The 21,350-nt window shown below is 40.1% G+C and overlaps 1 long non-coding RNA gene across 1 annotated transcript in view; it reads right to left on the bottom strand.

Moving 5' to 3' along the window:
• LOC125763514 (uncharacterized) overlaps nt 1–21,350 on the bottom strand; it is a 185,685-nt gene that overhangs the window by 28,316 nt on the left and 136,019 nt on the right. The window contains exon 5 of the long non-coding RNA XR_007418352.1: nt 14,606–14,673. This is a non-coding gene — a long non-coding RNA (uncharacterized LOC125763514). The remainder of the gene's footprint in view (nt 1–14,605; nt 14,674–21,350) is intronic.

Raw genomic sequence — 21,350 nt, 5'->3', positions numbered from 1 at the left:
TTCTCGGCTAGACAGACGTTAAGAAGGAGCAGCAAAAAAAAGGGCACATAAACAGGGAAGCGGAGCGTTTTGTTTCCCGTGCACTGGGTAATTCTTCCTTCCTATTCACACCAGCACCGTTCGGGTTGCAAACCGCGCCTACGTTGCTTGGGGGGGGCGCGCGCGTACTTGATTAAGCGCATAATCGCAATGCGTATGCACGCGACCATCCGCAGCCTGACCGTTTTGGGTCGTCTTCTAAGGGCATTTGCCGACTGACAGCACCGGTCAGGCGGGGCGAATGAAAAACAAAAAAAAACCAACCATGAAACGATTGGAAGTAAACTAAAAACGCGGGCCAAGGCACGCGGCAGAAACCTTTAACGTATCATGCTGGTTGGATGGTTTCTGCTAGGTAGTGCAATTACTTTGCAATATCCGAAGGTAGGGGTTTTGATTTTAGTTGGTAGAATATAAATGTAAAACATCTATTAAGTTCTCATTTCAACCAAAACAGAAAAACTTGGGGAGCCTTATGTCAAAAACATTTTCCTTTTTTATTTTTTAAATACTTTTAATGAAATTTTAACACTTTGACGGCCGATCACACCACTGTGGTGTGATGGTAAACACATCGGTTGACAGCCGATCACACCACTGTGGTGTGATGACGCGAGTATGGATTGACGGCCAATCGCACCGCTTTAGTGTGATATACAAACTTGTTTTGATTTAATTTTGCGGCTGTGAACAGCGCGGTTCTTTTGCATTGTTTTTATTTAATGATTATGTTTTATTAGTGCATCATGTAAGTACAATATGTATGTCACTGTTGTTTGCTAGTTGCCGTTCTACATAAAGTGCACCCTTTGCAGCATGGCAGAAGAAAAAGATTCTACGTTTGTGGACAATGATTGTGCCGACTATATGTCTGATGTTCCAAACGAAAACACTTGTGGAGAAGATATTATCAATAACAATGAAAGTGATGAAGAATCATTAGACGGTACTACAATAAACAATCGACGAACCCGTAATCGTATAGTGTCTGATTCAGAGGAATCAGAAGAAGATTACTGTGACTCTTGGACAACCTGCGATTCGCCCAGAAACAATGACGATTTTGCGGGATCGTATGGCCCAAAAAATCATCCTTATGATGTACATAGCATCGAGGAAATCGTAGAATTATTTATTGGGAATGATTTATTTGAGTTTATAAGTCATGAATCGAACAAATATTATCAACAAAATTTCCATTTGAGAAAGATAGATAATAAAAATGTGAAATTTTTCGATATAACGGCAGTTGAACTTAAAAAATGGTTTGGCCTGGTGATCCTTATGGGAGTTATAAAAAAATCAAAAATAGAAGATTATTGGTCGACAAATCCCCTGATAGATACACCAATTTTTCGAAAAACAATGTCACGCAACAGATTTAGACAAATACTCTCTTTTTTACATTTTTCTGACAATAACAATAAACCAGACAATGCCGATCGATTATTCAAAGTACAACCATTAATTGGTTATTTTTCAAAAAAATTTGAAGAAAACTTTAGCCTCGGTCAAAATATTTCGATTGACGAAGGAATGATACCATGGCGCGGACGATTGAAATTTAAAGTTTATAATCCAGCAAAAATAATAAAATATGGAATTCTCTCAAGAATGTTATGTGATGCAAATACTGGCTATATTTCATCTTTCAAAATATACTCCGGCGTTGGACAGAAACTAGAAAAGACGGTCTTGGACCTTTTAAAAAATTGTTTTGGTAAATGGCACCATTTGTACATGGATAACTATTACAATAGTGTTGAACTGACGGAAAAATTACTCACAAAGAAAGTTCGAGTCTGTGGTACGTTACGAGAACATAGAGGATTCCCTGATGAATTAAAAGCCGCCAAACTAAAAGTTTACGAAGCTCGTCATTTGCGAAAAGGTGAAGTACTGACACAATCATGGAGAGCTAAAAAAACAAAAGTGATAAGAATGATTTCTACGATACATAATGCTACGATGATCGACACCAAAAGAATATGCAGTAAAACAAAATGTTCCATAAAAAAACCATCATGTGTGATAGACTACAATAAATATATGAAAGGAGTAGATAGAGCAGACCAATATTTAAGTTACTATCCCATATTTCGCAAAACCATCAAATGGTCAAAAAAAGTAGGCTTGTACCTTTTCAATTGTGCGTTATTCAATGCGTTCAAGACGTACGAATATTTCAATAAGGAACATAAATGTCTCCGTTTTCATGATTTTTTGTTGAAAATAGCCGAAATATGGATAAGAGATCCACTGCCCACTGATGTACAAACCTCTGGAGAAACTTTAACAATGCGTTCATCTCAGTATGATGCGAGCGAAAGACTTTCAGGAATGGTTAAGCAGCATTATTTAGTACAAATTTCACAAACCAACAAACGGTTACGCCGAAACTGTCGTGTATGTTACAGGCACAAAAAACGAAGAGTAACTAATTTAAAGTGCAAAACTTGCGGAGTTGCATTGCATGCTGAAAATTGTTTTGCTTCTTATCATTTGAAACAAAAATATTAGAGTAGTTTTTTTTAAGTATATGAAGTTATGTAGTTATGTAGTATATGGAAAATTTATGGTAGGAATCTTCGAATTTTTGTTTTATTCATTAAAAATTGCTTTGTGAACTAAATAAAAAATATAAAAACTTCTGGAATACATATACATGGAAATGATTTTTTGTGTTTTTTTTTAAAATGGTTTAAACCTTGAGCTCAAATGTGATGGAAAACCATATTTTTATTCATGTAGCTCGGACTGGTAATATGCTTTAAAACGTTAATTATTTACGAATATACGAAGAAGATACTGATAACAAACCAAGCCGGGGAGACATGCATTGAACGGCGCAAACGGTGCCGGCGACCAGCGAAGTAAACAATGCGCAGCGTGCGGCTGTCAAAGTGTTAAGACGGATTTATCAATCATATTGCTCCATCTATTATACTAAAATGTCCCTAAAATGGATAAAAATAAGCTGCTTTGAAATCCTGATTGTCATTGGTTAGACATCTTGATATAAGAAAACGAATGACCCTTAGAACATTGAAGAATTCGAATCATCCTGACAGTCCATAGTGTCGTATCTGTCAAATCGCTTTGGTGACAAGAATTCTTCCATAAGAGGCGATATAGGGCGGGAAGCACTGTAATATTGGATGAGATCCTGAACATCTGAAGTTCATTAGGAGAGTTGATGCTCTTCGGTGAAATACCCATCTCTTAAGAGTCCATCTCTTTTAGGGATTTATTGGTATGTAGCACGAGGCGACTCCAAAAGATTGCTTACTACTTTGCCTCTTACTTATTAATGAAAGTCCTAATCCTTATAAAAACTTAATCTGGTTCTTCTCAGGATACATTTGTGTTGGAGTCGTTAGTGGATCATTTCTTGGAGGAGAACGTAAAGTACATGATCTCCCTCTTCCACCTCTAGGTTTAGTAATAACGAGTCAAGGAAATCACATCATCCATCAGGACCTTGACGCGTTCTTTGGAAAGGATTTTTTCACCAACGCCTTCAACCTTCGCGACTTCCTAGAATGTTAGAATGTGCTAACTTCCAAATATTCTTCTGCAGACTTGCGCCGCTTGCCACAGATTTCGTCAGAAGCTACTAAGCTGGATTTATTGGAGGTAAATCGACCACCGACTAAATCTCTACTCCACGGCAGATCCTCTAGAATTGGCGAGAGCATCAAATCTCTACGCACCACTCTGTTCATTGATTTCAAAGCGACCTACTACATCATAGATCGGACCGAACTATGGAACTCCATGCAGCAGTATGGATTCCCAGGGAAGCTGGTACGACTGTTGAAGGCCACTATGGACGGGGTGCAGTGTAAGGAGAGAGTTGAACATGGTGTCGGAATCCTGTCTGGGGTCTGAGACAAGGGAACGGACTGTGAAGCGCGGGCTTCGACAACTGGGGCACGATTTTCACCCGTTCTCTCCAAAATCTAGGATTCGCGGATGACATCGACATTATCGGACGGACATCTGATTGAGGATCACTACGACGAAGACAAAGTACCTGTCTGTCGGAGGCTCTGACCGCGATAGAGTCCGACTCGGAAGCAGAGTATCAGTTGACAGCGACGATCTCAAGGTGGAAGAGGAGTTGGACGAAGAGGAGAGGACAAGACGACCTTGGTACGATCGTAACTTCGAACAACAACATGAGCTCCACAAACTCCTGAGATACAGAAGACTTCAGCAATACATGAAATGCCTGATATATCGCACACTGATACGTCCGGTAGTCCTCCACGGGTATGAGTCCTGGACTATGGTAATGGAGGACGCCAATGCGCTCGCTATTTTCGAATTAATGAGGATGCCGGACTAATGCCCCACCTGGAAAGTTGTCGGCACGAGACTTAGAGGAGCACAGTGAGCTCTTTGGCTGGTTCAGGTGCATTCGAACCTGTCGGAGAACGGATACAGTCGTAGACCGAGTTTCCTGGAAACGGGATTGACGACCAGGTCATGTCTTCTTGACGTACTCAACTCTCAAGCAAGAAGAAAGAGGCCAAGAAGAAGAACAAGAATCTTCATGTTGTTTAAGAATTCTTCCAGTTCTTTAAGAATTAAAGATTTTTTATTATTTCAATAAGGACGGCCAGCCTGTATGACTAAGAATTAAAGAATATATATGGAATGAATCTTCATTAAATTGAAGAAATAAAAAATCATTAAATTGTTACAAGTATTCATTTTGTTGCATTAATGTCTCTCCCTCCATGTTTCTTCTATGATGTTCGCAAGTAAATTTTCCATAGCAGTAGTCACAAAGCGAGACGGAACGTTTGTTAACAGTAGCATTGAAATTAAAATAAAGGCACCGTCGTACAAAACAATATACGAAAAAACACTTCTCCAAAAAAAAAAAAAGAAAAAAACTCGTTCACAGAAAGGGAATCTAATTGCGGTAAGAAAAGACTATCTTCTGTTGTAGGAACACTAAAGCGTCAAACCGTCAAGCGACCCGCAACGCTACGATAACAGAAAGGAAATAGGAAGGATACGTATTTCGCTTCCCTTGCCGTACTTTTGCAAGAGCACAAGAGAATGAGGGGAAAAAGTGTCAAAAAAAAAGAAGAAACTAACACACAAAGCCCTTTCCCCATACGCAGCGTGCAGAAGGGTTAAACAATTTTAGTTTACAGTTCCGACTGTGGGACGTTTCAACTTTTGCGGCTAATTAGCCCTTTTTAACACGTTCACCAGGCAGCCGAAAAACAGCGGAAAAGCAAACGGAAACCGGATGTGGGGTACTTTCGTCGCCGGAATCAGATTCCGGGTGGGTTTTTCCAAACGTACCGACCTGCCGTAAGGATGGCATCGGACCGGGTTGGGGATTTTTTTTTGTTGCACAAGGAAGCAAGAGATATTTCGTTTGCTTTTCATTTTTCCGCACCCGGGTGGGGGGAAAAGTGGGAAAAGCGGATTGGAGAAATTAGATCACGTGAAAGGCGAATTTTCAGCTCAATTTAAATTGTGTGTAGTTTTTCCTTCTGCTTGTTGTTGGTTGCGCTAACGCAACGTTTCGCTTTTCGGTAGAACGATAAACGTGACGATGGGTGGGAAAATGAGTTTGCAAAAATTCATTTAATTAATAGTGAATGAAATGATCAACTGTGAATGAAATACCGGTAGGGAAAATGCTCCGGATTAGTGAGAAAAAGAATTTTCCGGATTTTAGTTTTGTATGTTGTTGGTAAGTCAATTTAAAATATAAGACAATAACTCTGTTTTGAGGTTGAATAATAATTTTTGGAGTTTTATAATTACATTTAAGTATTTAAATATTTTTTTCTTTAATTTAATGTAGGTTCCTTTTTTCGTGGGAAAAGCAAAAACTTCCTGTGAACAAAAAATGACATCTTTTGAACCATGACGAAAGCAAATAAAGAAAAAGTAAAAATTAAATGTGAACATACATTAAGCACAATCAAGCTAGCATTATTTAACACCCATTTTATTATCCCTTCACATAAAAAAAAACCCCGCTTCTACTGAACCATTTCGTCGTCCTTTCAATTAAGCTTCAAACAGCTCCTTCCCGTCTAAGCGTTAAGACGAATGGTGATTGAATTTAATTTCCCAACTCATCGTTAACGAACCGCAAAACGAAAGGGCCACTCTCCCTACTTCTAATGGACATTTGATCGTGTTCCCTTTTTCTTATCTTTTGCTAGGTTGCGGAAGTCATTTACTTGCTCAGCTGGTAACAAAACAAAAAAAAATTGATCAAATAATCGGTAATATCAATAATGTCCCAAAACGGCTTGAAATAAAGCTCGGAATTGAACCATTGCACCACTCAGGCTAACTTGATTTTACAATCATATTAAATAGTAACCTGCTGACAGGATGCTAATAGTATTAATGGCCCGCTGACACTACAAATCACCCATGAAATTGTGTCCTTTTGGATCCCGGTGTGACTTATTAGCGTTTTAAATCCAAATTCCGAATTCCAGCTGTGCAAAACAGCCCATCAAGGATTGAATTTTTCCACACTCCCCCACACACACACACGCACCCAATGTTGTAGATTATGGAAATAAAAACAAAACTCCAAAAGAAAAACAAGAAACGCACGCCAAACGCATTACACTGTCCTTCCTGTTGTTGCTGCCTGCTGCGCTAAAAGGTCAGTGCTTTTGGTGCGTGAAATGATCCCGATTTGCCTCGTAGCGGTGTGATTTCAATCTCGTCTTTCGCATCAAATCCTAACTCCACTTCAAACAAACATCAAAAGCAATGTTTTTGCCCGCCCGCCGTACAGTCGTGCAACATTTGTTAAGAGGGTTAGAAGGTTGTAGCCGTACTGGTGAAGTGGATTCAATTTGCAGCATAAAGTATAAGGTGAGTGGTGTGAGAAAACGCTAGGGGGCATTAGAAAAATGATGGTAAAGATTTGTAAGAAAATTGTCGAAAAATAATCACAATAACAAAAACAAAGGCAACTGATCGCACTGTATACTCAGAAGGTTCGTCGCTTGTGCTTGGTTGAAGTCTTTTGTTTTTAAATTATTTAAATTGTTAATTTTTCGCTCAAATAAATATAAAAATCGACTTAAACACAAGTAAAAGAAGGGAAATTTAAGAAAATAAATTATTTAATTAATTTTGATTACTTAAAATAAAATATTTAATTAAATGTAAAGTATAATTAATTAAAACAAACAGCACAAGAAAGCGAAATGAACGCTTGCATTGGTACATATTTCCCTTATCAGCATACATACAGTAACAAATATGAAATGAAATTCATAATGTGACACCTCAACCACATTTTGATCCAGTCAAAACTTTAGCACACATACATATACCGATGGCAGGGTGAATAAATCATTCAGCCGTTCGGCCGTCCCGTACCGTCCCCCGTATGTCTTTTCTACGAAACTTCATTTTGCGTGGACGAAGTGACAATCGGTAATGATGGACAGCGGAGTTTCAGCACACAAATTCGCCTGGCTTTGACAGCTGGTTTCGAGCGATTTGCATAAATTTGTACCACGTACGAGGCGCACGTAAGCGTACGGGACCAGGAGGTGAAGAAGAACGAGCAGAACAGAGACAGTTTTGTCCCTTTTCATAACCATCCGCCTCGCATGATGTGCATGTTACTTCGGAGAGGGAGTGAGGTTTTATTTCATTCTGGTTGCATCTTATCCATACCCTTCTGGACCGGGTGGTTTTTTTTTTGTGCCCAACTCGAAGCAATCTGTCGAACTGAACAAATATCGTGTTTGAGATTTTATTTTCTTTAACGAGAGCATATGCAAATTTGTGATTGCTGCATCAGCGATCATGGATGCTGGCGAAGTTTTGCTAGTGCTTATATTTATAGCACGCAAAAAGGATGAATAGAAAAGTGTAACTTTTACTAAAGTTATCCATAGAATGTTATATTTCAATAAGGACTTTGACTAGTTTAGTAAATTGAAAAAAAAAATAAAATTTTAACTTTCTTTAAAACAATATAAAAATCAACATATATTTCTTACATAGAAACAAAAAACATATAAAAAGAAAAGGAGATAAAATCATCAAAATGTTGACATTGCATGAACTATTTCTTGCCAGATTCGAAGCTAAAAAGTTCAGCACAAAAAAAAACAATAACAATGCTCTTACACATGCATATGAAAGAAGGAAATAAAATAAACTAAAAGGAAGGTGCCGTACGCTACCAGAAATGACGTTAAGCGAGTTCACCGAAACGTACGAGTCACACAGGCGGCATTCTTAATCAAGGTTTTTGGGTTGTGCTTCCCAATGTGTGCTTCCACTGCTTTCGCTCTACAGCAAAAGTGAATTGGCATGTCGGTGTGTTTGTGTTGCCTGCGACCTGCCTGATCCGAGCCAACGCTTGTGAAGGTGCACCAGAGGATAATGTATTGGAGGCATAAATACTGCTCTGCTATATTTTATATTAATGAATATTTAATCACATTTGCATGCATAATGGTGCATCGCGCGAAATGATAGCACTGCTGTACTCCCCCCATCCCTCCCTTCCAGGGAGAAAGGGGGGGGGGGGGGGGGGGTCAGAGTGTGAGGTTATTTTTTGTTGCTGTTGTTTTGTTTTTCCTACCATTCGTTCGGTTGCGAACGAATGCTGCCAACTGCGTCTGAATCGGGTATATGGAAAAAAGATGGAAGCTACACACGCAGCAGCACCCACTTGGATGGTTGGAAAATGTGTAGCAAAGATAAAAGTGATGGACAATATAAATTGCACCGGGGAGAAAGCAAGACGGAGCACCAAGGTAAGTGATTGGGATACAGTTGCGATCAAGGAGAGAGACAGAGGAGAAAAAAAAGCAACGAGAATTGGAACGTAAAATACAACAACAAAACTCATAAGCGGTTTTCTCCCTAAACGGTTCCCGCTTTTCTAGTACGGGGAACAGGGCGAAGAACAGGGCGCGTGAGGTATACGGGCCAGGGCCAGTGAGGTGTTTGGCTGGAATGCATGGCGAAACCGTCCGCGTGCAAGTGCATCTTGCGGCACACGGTTCCATTCGCTCCCGTTGGTTACCCTCCGATTCTGCTTGCATTCCGGCGCATTTTTATGCTCCTTTTATGGATCTCTACACGTGTGTGTGTGTGGAAGGGTTTGGGTGGTAGGCCTGGAGCAGAGCGAAGGCAGAGCAGAAGGAGAGAGAGCAAAGGGAGGCAGAGCAGAAGAAAGGAAGAACAGCGGGTCAGTTGGTGGTGCAGCAGGTGGATCTTTTATGTTTATTGTTATGCGCGTAATTGCAGGGAGCGCGCTGCAGTTTTGGGTCCGTGCGAATGATGGATGGATGACTGCAGCAGCCGCTATGGGAAGTAAAAGGAAAACCCGTCGATAGAGAGAAAAAGGAGGATGGAAAGCCGAAGAAGCAGCAGCAAGAAAGAAATCAAAGCGATGAAGAGTTCACATGTGGAATTTATTTGTAAAAAAAAACTGAAGATATGCATGGAGCATGCCAAGGAGAATGTGGAGCAAGTCAGTCATCGGAAAGATGCTCTCACGCTTCAATATTAGATACTTGGGGTGTTGATAAAAATTATGATAATAATAGTAACATTAGACAATTTTTTTAATTAATATTTATATCGAATCTTGTCAATCTTGTAAAAATTGTACTTGAAAAATTTAATAATTAAAAAAACATTTAAAATATGCATTTTCACGTTGTGGTTTGTTATTGCAAAAATGTAAGCACCGACAAGAACATTAATCAAAAACAAATCTTATCTAAAGTTTGAGGACACTCTTATACACATGTCTAGACGACCAACGTCGGACTACGTGGGAATACATTGAATGAAACAAAAGTTCGAGTACTACTCACATCCACGCATCAGAGAGATGGACTCTTTACAGCTGCCATAACGAATTTGACTCATCGGACTCTGGTAAGTCATGTCACTAGAATAACACCGGACAACCCAGTTTTTAAAGTTGTTTGAAATCCAAGGAATTGGAGTATTTAGAACCTCAGAATTCTAAGAATTCTTTTGATGTATTTGATAAACGGCGACGATTCCACACGACAGGACTGGGTATCAAATCCCATCTGGACCATCTCCTCATAGCAAGGACTATCCAGCTACGTGGTAAAAGCCAGAAAGTAGTAAGCCAGAAAAGGCCAACGTGACCTTGGAGGTGGTGAGTTTAGAAGTCGTTAAGCCAAGAAGAGACTAAGCACCGACAAGAACATTAATGTTGAGATACATGTTTTGGTGATGACTAAAAACACATCCTTTCTTAAGTCTGAGGATACTCTTAATAATCAAATCACATGTCTAGACCAGGGGCCTCCAAACTTTTTGGATGGCGGGCCGCTTTGAGTGGAATAGCCACCGCTGAGGCATAATCTCGGTATAGCTAGGGAGGGCCGTAGTTTGGAGACTCCTGGTCTACACTCAAGACCAGATCTAGATCAAAGTTAGGACTAGAATCGAATACTACTCACATCCACGCCTCAGAGGCATGGACTGTCTTCAGCTGATAGAACGAATTAGACTCATCAAACTCTGGATGGACATGTCATTAGAATAACACCGGAAAACCCAGTCTTGAACGTTGTTTGAAATCCAAGGAATTGGAGTATTTAAAACCTCAAAATTCTAAGCGGCTTCGTGGTGTATGTGGTAAACGGCGCCGGTCCACCGGGGTTCAAATCCCATCCGGACCGTCCCTCCGTAGCAAGGACTGACTAACCGGCTACTTGGTAAAAATATGTCTAGTACGCCAGAAATGGCCGGAGTGACCTTAGAAGTCTTTAAAAGCCAGTAAGAGAGAGAGAGAGAGAGAGACTTGGGTCGTAAGGGAAAGAGCTACTTCAATCTAGCTTCAAAAAATTTTGGAGCCTGCTCCAGAACTGCAACGGACTCCGGAAATTATTGGTTCCGAACCAACGGCTCTGAAGTCGGATTTCAACCAAATGCTTCGTGGGCACAACTAGGCAAAACAACATGCTTTCTCGCTCTGCCTAACTAACAATTAAAACTGCCAAAACGAGAAAGCAATTCGGCTTCGGAACCGGCTCCGGAGCTGTAGGTGCACTCCGGAGCGCCCATCACTACTTCAATCGCTCCGCTCACCTAAATGAGCGCGTTAAGTGCGTTCCTTACTTAAAATTCACTGAGCAAATAACGCTCCGCGAAGTTGAAAAAAAAAATTTACATTCACAGCAAATTTTATTTATTAGAAAAAATATTTTTTTTCATAAACTCTAGACTTATTTTTTTGCCTAATCGATATTTTGTTTTTTTTTAATTCGATGCCAATAATTTAATTAAAAGATCAAAACAATGCCCTGTTAAAAATACTTTCCGGAAACAAAACCGATAAAAAAGGGTAATAAATTTTCCTTTTGCGATTGTTGGCTGTTGCACCCTACGATAAATGTGTTCGTTTTGTGTAATAGCCATTCGATAATAGATTCAACTTTTCTAAACTTCCGAAGCTGCTTAAAAGATTTGGATGAAAGCAACTGTCAGCGATGAAGCGAGAGCATCCTGCGGCCCTCTTTCCCTTTCCGATACGATTCGAATGCGGGAATTCGTTTACTCAATTGTATACTTCGGTTTCTATTTTTTGTTTGTTTGTTTTTTTTTTACTAATGCGACCACAGCTACGAAAAATCGTGCACTGATGTCGAAATAAGCCGTCAGCTAGAGCCGTTCCCCGTTTTGCGTTTTGGGGGGAGGAGGGTTGAGATTGTATAAGCTGCTTAGGGGGCGATGAAGAAAAAAAACAACCACCCAACATCACCCAATTCCAATTCCTACCCGGCGAGATAACAATTGTTTCACGGGCGTCCAGCGTCAACCGCAACCACCGAGAAGTAGTGGAAGTAGACAATAATAATGGTCCACCGGTCGGACAACAGTGAGCGCATCAATTGAAATTTGGTGGAACGGGTGAGAAAAACATCATAAACGTAAAAAAAAGTCGAAACCGAACCGGAGCAGCACGTACAGAACGTTGTTTTTTTTTGTTGTTGATGTTGTTTTTCACCGCCGAGTCGAGGGTACGATCGTACGCCGGACGGTGGCAGAAGTTTTCTCTCATTTTCATCTTCAATTTAATTTTATGACCAATTTAATAAGATTATCTTTGCCGGTCACTCCGTTCCGTTTCGCTACCATTTCGTTTTGCCCTTTTTGTTTGCTTCTAACTTTCTTACCCTTTTTATCAGTTTTTTTTTTCGTTTTCGTTATCTTGACCAGGTTTTTGCTGTCCAGACCTTGGTTACATCGTGTTGAACTATATGCTACTGGACGGAATTTTAATTTTTTTTCTTCTGCACGTACGTAAAAGGAGGTTCCCCTCAAAGCATTAGATGGTGGAAAATATTTCGTCATTTTTTGTTTTTTTTTTATTTTGCAAAACAAAACCATTGCAAAGTGTTAGCCAACGTTCTTGACCTACTTGATTATGTACATCGTGGTCATTTTCGATAGAAATAAGTACCCTTTGCGAAGAAAAAGGAAAAACATTTGGAAACGCTTCAAGTTTACGACGGACCGAAACAGTTCGAGCTGTAGTAAATTTAATATTGATGTTAAGAAAAGGGTTAAGTTAGATTTCATTTTTGCATTTTTCTTAATATTGTTTTATTTACGTTCACTGGTTTTAAAAACAAAGTAAATATTCTTTGTAAAAACTATAATTTTTTTAATAAAAATTCTTGAAAAAAAAAAAGGTTTTAAAGGTTTTTTTACCAATTGTTAAAAAGAAATGTTCGAAAACAATTCGTACCTTAACAAAAGAAATAAAATATGAATAATTGAATGTACAACATAAATAATAAAAAAAAAACAAATAAACACACATACAAATAATAATAATAAAAATATCCAAACGATTAAACAAATAAAATAATAATAAGAATACAACAAAAAAGAAAAGAAAGACAAATAACAAACACAACACAGAAAAAATAATAAATAATAATGCCTGTTTTTGCAAGAAACGGAAGAGTAACGAAACGGACACTTTAAACAACGAAACAAATCAACAACAAACAAAACGGAGATATGGATGACAATCCCCTTCCATACATGATAGGATACCTCTGATTATACGTCAAGTATAGGAGGCTGTTACAACCTATCAACCTAATAAGAAGAAGAAGAAGAAGAAGAACATTGTTCTATGAATTTCTATTTATATTTAAAAATGACACTTCATTTGTATAATTGACAGTTGACAGTTGACAGTTGACATTTAAACGCTTGAATAAAACAACTTTGTGTACATGTCAATTATGCCCTTGAAAACCCTGTAATTGAATCAGCAACAAAATTACATATTTAAATTTCGTCCTTTTCAAATTACATTATTTTTATTAAATGTTATTTTATTTTTTTTTCATTTATAGTTCTGAAATATATATATTTCCTTCTAAACTTTGAATAAAATTTGTTTTCAATTTCTTGTTTATTTTCTGACTTTTGCTGACCATACAATTGGACAATATCTCAAGTCACTCTAGCAGCATTCGCTGTGTAAAACTTTCGACCGCAAGCAAGTAACAAATTATTTAACAGCACTTCAATCCTTCGATACGCTGCTCCTAATGCAAGCGGAAAAAAGGCACATCGAATTGTCGCATTTCGAAGCGGAAGCCCGGACCAACAACCGTCCGGATTGCTGTGCTCACGTACGCTAAGCAACATCGAAGTAAAGCATTTTTCCACCCGATTTCCCACCCAACGAGCCATTGTGTTGGGGCCGCAACCGCAACCGGCGAGAGGGTCCCACCGATACGGTTTTATCGTCCGTGTTGGTCCGATAAAATATTTGCGACACCGAAAAAAGGATGCTTACGATTGGCTGTACGGGCGAAACTAACAGCAGTGCCAGCATTCCCAACCACCGCTTTCCATCATTTTCACCTTCTGTTTCCCCACCTCCGCTCCTTTTTTGTTGAACATCGTCCCGGGCTACGAAACGCATTTGTCAAATTATTGGCCACACTCGGAGCGTTCGGTTGGTTGTCTGGATGCGTGAACTTTGCTGATAAAAATTTCCTCACTTGAAATTGATTACCCATCCCTTAAGGAAGGGGAAGGAGAGGGGGAAAAGAGATGGTTGGGAGGATGGAGGAAAAATCGTGAACCGTAAATAAGCAAATTGAAAATGGTGATGCGGGACGCGGGCAGATGCGGGACCGCCCAAAACCTTACAATCTTTCCAGTGCCAGCCAGTGCTTTTTGGTGCGGGAAAGTCAATTGCTATCAGTCGTTGGTAAGGTTTTGCCACTACCGTAAGAGGCACCCCATTTTCCTTCCAAGTGACAAAAGTTTACAGTCAATTTGAGAACAATAATGCCGACAAGTTGGCCGATTGCAGTGCTACCATCTACTACTATGTCGCTGACAGCCTCGGTCGCCCTAAACGAACGGGCTCTCTCTCTCTCTCGCCGGAAGTGGTCTTCCAGTTGGGTAGAGTTTAAGAAAATCATAAAATCATCGCTACCAGTCGTCGACGATGCGACTTGATATGGTGCCAGGCATTCGAAAAGGAATAAATATATATTTTACTTACTTTTAGGTGATTTTGGTTGCTTTGAAATTTTGATGTTGTTTATTAAAGAATTGATTGAAGATTTAAAACTGCAAGAAGAAAGAGGAAATAAGTATTAGAAAAACATACAAAAGATATAAATTATTCTATTAAACAAGTATAAACAACAAAAAAGGACAAAAGAAAACAAAAAGAGGGAAGAGAAACTAAAGCAAGTTGTAAAAGCATTCAAATAAATCAACAAACAAAACAAAAAATAAAAAAGAAAGGAAAAAAAGTCTTTTACGATTATTTCCTATAATCCACCATCCCTCCCCCGGCTCGTTCATCAGCGAACCGAACTCATCAAAGGAGGACCCGTTTCGATTTGATTGGTTTACTCTAAACTCGCTTCCGGAATTTAGCGTTTGTGCCAGCGGTGCCGCAGCAGCGCATCAAACAGCATTGATCTATGCTCTTTGCCGGTTCATGTATGTGTGCGGTGTACATGTATTTATGTACAGTGCGATTTTCTTCTGTTGTTTTTTTTTATTAGCCTTAGCTCATTGTTCGCACCAAAGCCGAAGACTTTTAGGGCCACATCGTTTGATCTTACGGCAGGTAGCGTTTGCGTTTTCACATCCGCATCCGGTTCCGTCGTTACGGTGTGCAAGGTTTCTATACGCTTGGTGTGAGAATAGCAAATCAGTTTGTGTGTGTGTGTGTGTATATGTGTGGCAAACTTTTGATGCAAGGGTTTTTCGCTTTTGGATAGACCCTGATTCGAAGCTTACTTATATCCTTTTTTTTTGTTGGAAGTTTTTGGTGTTTTGGTGCCTATTTTTTCCCCGTCCTATTCTCTCTGTTCTTTTGTGCAGGCTAATGCGTTTGATTCGGGTTTTTCGTCAATGGTGATAGGTTTTGTAGAAAGTTTTGTACAGAGTATGATTTTTTTTCGGTTTTGGCTGTTTGTAAAATGGATCTAGAGCAACGTAAAGATCCTTCATGGTAAGCTTAGAAGCTTAACAAACAGAACCCATCCTTTCGCGATAGCATCCCTCTGCACATGGCCGATTTGTTAAAAGGTTGCTCCCGACAAGATACAAGCGAAACGAAAGCAAAACCCAGAACAAAACATTAAAAGAAGTGAGGAGAAAAAGAAAACTGATTTCACCATCGTATATCGATCACAATACGCTGTGTACTGTCGGAAAAAGGGCAAAGAGAAGCAAAACCGTTCATACCTGCTCACACATCTCGTTACCGGTGCAGGTCGCGAATATGAAACGCAGAATCAACCATTCGGGGGTATTTAGCAAAAAAAAAGGGACAAAGAAGAGCTAATTTTGCTAATTGAATAGTGACGAGAACGGAAAAAAAATCCCCGGCTCACAACACAGGAAGAAGAATGAACTCGGGTCGGGAAGGAGAAATCCCGGAATAAGACCTTCACCAAAAAAAACCTAAACATCCGCACATATCCTTGAATCAAAGCAGCACAAGGAAAGATTTTTGCACACACTAAAAAAAAAACTCGAAAAACACAAAAGTGAAAAGGAGAAAGAAAATGGAAAAAAATGCTAAGTCCTGCAAAATCCCCGTCAGTTCGACTGATGGATCGATAGATTTTTTTTTGTATGTTGAATTCTATTCTTGAGAAATGGGTCAGAATTACAGTGTTGTTCTCGTGGTCTACACGATATAGGCGGTAAAACTGTAAGCTAATCCTCAGGTGGACAGGTGGATCAGCGTTGAAAGCTTTTGGCGTGCGTGTAATTGATTGTAATTTCACCTTCCAAAACACTTGGACATGGAAGTGTCCCTAGCGGAGTGGGCTTAGCGTTTCTATCGAGCATGGAGATGGTTAAGCTTACTTCCTGTTGCAAGGACTCTGGTTTTTGCAACCGGATGCTGATGGATTTGTTTTCTTTAGAAGCTCAATATTAAATAGAAGACATCTAGTCGATAATCAGCCTTGTTTTTCCAAAGAATTCCTAAAGGTGCAGCTGCAGGTGATTTGCTGATAGACTAATATTTGGAGAATAAATATCTTGTAGAACTTGTTAGCTAGAATCCCCAACCTGATGTCCATCAGACTGTTTCAACATTGTCTTCAGTTATAGTATTTTTAAGATTTTAATAACTCATAGTAGAAAATATCCATCGGGTCCCACCAGTTTATCGTCTCCGAATAACCTTCCTTCACAAAGGCGAAAACATCTTCCCAGGAGTTAGAGGAAGAATCACGTAAGTGGTCAACATTTACACCCATACAAACTACTTGCAAACCATCACAGAACTGACCTCCATCTCAAACACCGTCCGTAAAGCAAGGATGGAGAGCATGCGGTACGAAAAAAAACCCCATTTTAATCAACTCCACTCATTTACATTTTAATAAGCAAAGTGTGAAAAAACTCATTAATGTCACCTTAATTAATAAACATGTTGCATGTAATGAAAGAAAACGAGCAGCAAACAACCATTGCGGTAGAAAGAGAGGGAACTGTTAAAGACGACCACAGGAGAAGCGAAGAGGTAATGGGCAAAACATCTTTCCCCAAGCAGAGAGAGAGAAGGAAAAAGGAAGAATATATAATATAAGGCTGTTGAAAATAGTTTTCTGGAAGGTATTTTGCAGGCGCGTTGAGTATATTATATTCGAACATCATCAATCATCAATACGATTTACAGAATGTGAAAGTGTGGAGATAGTCTGAGGAGTTTCGTCTAGACATTGGACAAGGACATGTCCAAAGAAGCTTTCCTGTCTATGCCTTAAAAAATGTATAAGTTGAGGTGGGTAAATAAAAACCAATAATTATATGAGTGAATTCGCATAATAGTGATATTAATACAGGATATAATAAATATCGAAGACCAAATATTTGATGAATTACCCTGTGATGTTGAAGTTTTATGAGTCACCTTGGCAGTCACAACGGCTTTTGAGAAATATTCAAGAATTATTCTCCTTCTCCTTTAAAAATGATGCGTGGCGTTTCTCTCTCTCCCCCTCTCTCTCTCTCTCTCTCTCTCTCTCTCTCTCTCTCTCTCTCTCTATTGGATCAGTTCCATGGAATTCCCATACATTTTCTGGCACCCTTAAGCAATAGAACTGCTTCTACTTCTCCGCAGTAAGCGCAAGAAATATTCGAACAATTTCCCGATTCCGGGATTGCACGGGAAATGTGACGCGCACTCTGACGGTGATTGTGTTCACCGTCAGGAAGACTAAGAAAGTTTTCAAGGGCTTGGGCAAAGCGTTGGAATTGGGTCAGCCGGCAGGTTGCAGCATGCCTGGCCATCCAGTGAAGCGTAACGGAAGCGGACTCCTTTCGACCGGATCATCCTCAACATGCGGTACCTGACAGGCGGAATATCCAATTACTTCACGTACCGATGGACGCGCAGGTCAACCGTGGAGAAACGCCATGGTAGAAACCTGGACCAGGCCGGTGTTAGACCATAACCGGTGGAGGACCTTTCCGCCTACTGGTGCATGCTTGTACGAATCCCTATACCTTTCCCTGTACAGGAACGTGACCGGGACCGGGGGGGAGGGGGAACGATGAGATGAAAGACAAAAAATAAAACGTATCGATTTCGGGACACAATTCACATGACGGAATACGGAACGCATCGATCCAGAAACGGGGAAAGATATAATCAATGTGCGTGTATCTTAAAAGGGTACCCAACCTGACATCGATCGATCGGTATTCCGTGCAGGCCGAGGGTAGCTGTACCGCAACCTGTTGACGGGTTTCAATAATTCCCCAAAGAATATCCGTCCTTGTAAAGCTTGTCATTGTCGATGAAAGCGGACTGGAAGCAATATTTTGACAGGTGATAACAAGTGTCTAACCATGCTCATCCACACAGACTGACATTGCCGGGTGTTCACATCCTGTGCCGATGTTACAGAAACTCGAGACCAATGTTGGATGAAGCTGATGGCGGAAAACGGAAATTCTAACAAACGACCTGATCCTGACAATAACTCTGAAGTTGAGAACAGTTTCCTGATAGTTTTTGGAAATGATCAAACTAAACCTAACCTCCTGGGAAAAGAACTCGTTTTGTTGAGCAACTGTACCAATATCCCTAGGTGTGCTCTTAGACATTCTAACAGTCTTAATGAGGAATTTCTTCCCCCAAAAACATATATTCCCCCCGAATTACCTTCTCACACCTTCGGTTGTGTTTTGCTGATCGTATCAATTACCAGAAACGCATCCAATGGGCCAGTTTATGCCATCATTTAGTCTAATTTCCTCCAATCTTATCGCGGGTAACTCTGATCAGATCTTCTGGAGATACCTCCACAAATCCCCAAAATCGCTGTGAAGAAGCCTTTGGACATATCGCCGTCCAGCGACTTCACCGAATGGAGGAAGTGTGTGTTTAAAATTTGATACAATACCATTCACCTTGTCACCCTGCCTGTATACTCCTCTCGATTCCTCAAGCCACAAAAACCAAAGCACAAAGCCGAATGAAGCACGCGCGTGGAACGACAAATCGGCATTAAAAACTCGTCATCGACGTTTTTGGACAAACTTAACCATATTTTGTGTTTTTTCTCTCCCTGTCAGCTTCTTTTCTTCCATCACCATGCTTCCTACCCCTCTCGGCGATTCTTACGCTTCGTGGAGCATTCCATCACTCGCGCAAACGATAAAGATCACGGTAACCGCCGTGCGCCGTGATCGTGATTTAATCTTAAAACCTTGCGCGAGCTAAACTTCCCGTCAGCAGCAGCAGGAGTTCCTATTCAAACGTTGCCTCCACCACTGCTGCTCACGCACGGCTTAGATGACGAACCGTGCACACACGCACACACGGGTGGTAATAAAATAAAAATAAATGCAATAAAACTGTCTCACTGTGGAGAGACCATTTCTCCGTTTCCCTCGGGATGGGAAACACTCTGTGTGTGTGTATTTTTCTTCCCTTCTTCACCTCTGTTTGGCATGCTCCAAAACGTAAAGCAGTCAATAGGACTGGAGCATAGTGCACGTGGTATGTCGAGATAACCGGACCCCGGGGGTCATCCTTCGTCTTTTTTTGTGTTTTTTTTCGGGAGTTACTGCGCACTCCTTCCCGCGGGACTCCGGATGAGTGTTTAGTTTTTTTCTGTTTTTCTTTTTTGGTGGCAGTGGGAGAAAAATGGCGTCATAAAAATCCAAATAAAATCGTACCAGGAAAACAAAAACCTCCCAATCGCTTTTGTGTGCCGGACGGCAGAGCACAGAAACGGGGGTTGAGAGCGAGTTTTCCCATAACTCATGCCTTCGATTATGGGAGCCATGGGGCGATGTCTCCGATGCCTCTTTCGTTGGCGAAGCAATTCCACCTGAGGGAATGCACAGTAACTGATCTCTTCGCTTTGGAAAGAAACAAAACGTAAGCAAAACAAAACAAGAAGGAAAATACACCAAAAAATCAAAAGTGATTGACTAGCGATTAAAATGCGCTGCCCCCCCATCAACGGATTGGGTCGGGGTTGGTGTGTCTTGCTGGTTTTATGTTCGTTTTATTTTATCATAAGTATTCGCTATCGTCTTTCTGAAAATTTACGAACCAAAGCACCCTTCCTCGGTGGTCGGATCCTTCGATGGGGGGGGGGGGGGGGGGGGGGGGGTGATGATAAATATCTAGAAAATAACAACCAAAAACCATCCAAAATCGTTCAAACAACGGTGACAATGTTTTTGGGGGGGAGGATAGTGTGTAGCACCGGGGCAAAGCAAAATACGTCCCCCACCCGGGGTACGAGCAAAAACCGCGCTTTACTTTCATACAGTTCGATTGATGAAGTGGAAGTCTGCGTGCGCCCACTGATGGTAGGCTGATTAGATCTGGGAAACGGCCTACGGCAGAGAAGATCTTTGTTTTTATTGATCGAACCGGACAAATTGACTCAGCAGGCGATCTGATTCTGGTCTTGTTTCTAGGGGTGGCTATTTTTTTTAATGGTGCACGCGTAACACACACACACACGGGATGCGGCGGGTGCGCCAGCAAGTCTCACGATGTCGCACGGTGTGGGAGGCAAAATAGTGTGCTCATAAAACTGCAACCACCAATATACTATTTCGAATGGATTTTTTTACGAGCGAAATTTGATGTTTTAGATGTATATGCTTTCGTACGTATTTGTTCGTGTTTGAATTATTGTTGTTTTAGTTTTTACATTTTCTTTTTTATCTTATTTTTATTAATTTATCTATTCACAATTTAACTATTTATCTATATATTACTCATAGATAACACTATATATGTTATGCTTATTGAATCTTTTGAAAAGAGTCATTCATATGAATCAAAGATTCAACGAAGAGTCATTCAAATGTTGAGCCGACTCTCAAAATATTTGTCATAAAATAAAATAAAATAAAATAATTGTTATAAATTCAAATGAATCCTCAAAGATTCATGAATCCTTAATGATTCGTTGCCAACAAACTTAAATTAAAAGAGCTGAGCGATGGTGGGAATGGAGGTGGATTTATTCCCAATGTGCTGACTCCAAGGATTCATGATTCAATGAGGGTTTTGTTAATTTATCTGCCATATATATTGCTGTGCTTATTGAATCTGTTGAAAAGAGTCTATTATATGAAAAATTGATTCAGTGAAGAGTCATTCAAATCATGAGCCGACTCCCAAAATATTAATCAATTTTCATAAATTCAAAACTATCCTCAAAGATTCATGAATCCTTAATAATTCACTGCCAACAAACTTAAATTAAAAGGGCTGAACGAGGGTGGGGTGGGTA

The sequence above is a fragment of the Anopheles funestus genome, chromosome X (assembly GCF_943734845.2).
Source record: "Anopheles funestus chromosome X, idAnoFuneDA-416_04, whole genome shotgun sequence".
Lineage (NCBI taxonomy): Eukaryota > Metazoa > Arthropoda > Insecta > Diptera > Culicidae > Anopheles > Anopheles funestus.
The sequence above is the reverse complement of the archived record's forward strand: the minus strand, read 5'-3'. Positions and strand labels throughout refer to the sequence as shown.